The sequence below is a fragment of the Suricata suricatta genome, chromosome 3 (genome assembly GCF_006229205.1).
Source record: "Suricata suricatta isolate VVHF042 chromosome 3, meerkat_22Aug2017_6uvM2_HiC, whole genome shotgun sequence".
NCBI lineage: Eukaryota > Metazoa > Chordata > Mammalia > Carnivora > Herpestidae > Suricata > Suricata suricatta.
The window spans coordinates 140260520-140261983 of NC_043702.1; the positions used below are offsets into that span (position 1 = coordinate 140260520).

Genomic DNA, 1464 nt, shown 5'->3' on the forward strand with positions numbered 1-1464 from the left:
CAACATAATGTTCCTGAGATCCACCGAGTTGTGTGTATGAGTAGTTCATTGTTTTCAGTGCAGGGTGTGCGTCCCTGATGCAGATGGACTGCACCTTGCTGAGCCGTTCTATTGTTGAAGGGCATTTTGTTTCCGGGTTTTGGCCATTATGAATACATCTCATGTGAATATTTGAGTACAGGTTTTTGTGTGGACATATGTTTTAATTTCTCAGGGATAAATATCCAGGAGCTTGATTGCTAGAATGTAGGATACATGTTTACTTTTACAAAGAGCAGCCCGAGCTGTTTTCCAGAATGGCGCTAACCATTTCACATCCCCACTAGCAGTGCGTGAGATTCTTAGTTTTTCTGTGTACATGCCAGCATCCGGGATGAAGACTAAATATTAGCTGTTGTGAGAGCTGTGCCGTGATCTCTCATGGTTCCATCTGCATTCCCTAACAGCGTCGTTGGACATCTTTTCATGTGCCTATTTGTCATCTGTATCTCTTTTGTGAAATACTGTTCATGTCTTTTGCCAATTTTCTACCTGACTTGTTTATTTTATTTTTACTGTTGAGTTTTGAGAGTTCTTTATATAGTCTAGATACTGTTTTCTGTCCAGTAGCTTGACTTCTCATTCTCTTAGGGTCTTTCACAGAAGTCCAGTTTAGTGATTTATTTTTCCTCTTGTGGATTGTGCTTTTGGTGTCATTTCTAAGAATTCTTGGCCTAGTTGTATGGCTCATAGATTTTCTATTTGTTTCCCAAATGTTTCATATTTTTCATTTTACATTTAAATCCATGATCCATTTTCAGTTCAACACTTAAAAAAATATTCTTAAATAATCTCTATACCCACTGTGGGGCTTGAACTTACAACACTGAGATCAAGAGTCATAAGCTCTACTGACTGAGACAGCCAGGCACCCTGAGTTAATTTTTATTGCTTAGGTAGAGGCTTGTTTGTTACTATTATTTTGCTTATGGATGTCCATTGCTATAGCACCACTAACTGAAAAGACCATTCTTTTTCTCATTGAATTGTTTTTATACCTTTGTCAAAAACTCAATTGGCCGGACTACTATGACAATATTTCTGGGTTCTCACTTCTGTTCCACTGATCTGTGTGCCTGTCTTTCCACTGGTGCCGCATTCTCTAAGATGACTGTTCAGTCTTAAAATCAGGTAATATAATCTAATTGTATTTTCTTTCAAGCTTGTTTTGGCTCATTTAGTTCCTTTGCCTTTTCATATACATTTTAGAATAAGCTTTTCTATATCTACAAAACATTTTGCTGCGATTTCGATGGGAATTCTGTTAAAATGCCAGATCAATTTTGGGAAAATGTATGTCTTTACTATGTTGAATCTTTGAGCCCTTGAAGGTGGCCTATCTTTCTATATACCTCTTTTGATTTCTCATGTTTTGTAGTTTTTAGCACACAAATTTTATACTTGTTTTGTTAAATTTATACCTAT

At 36.6% G+C, this 1464-nt stretch overlaps 1 protein-coding gene across 1 annotated transcript in view; it reads right to left on the reverse strand.

Moving 5' to 3' along the window:
• The window catches only part of HHAT (hedgehog acyltransferase), a 283727-nt gene that overhangs the window by 261199 nt on the left and 21064 nt on the right, over positions 1–1464 (reverse strand). The gene's annotated exons all lie outside the window — the stretch shown is intronic.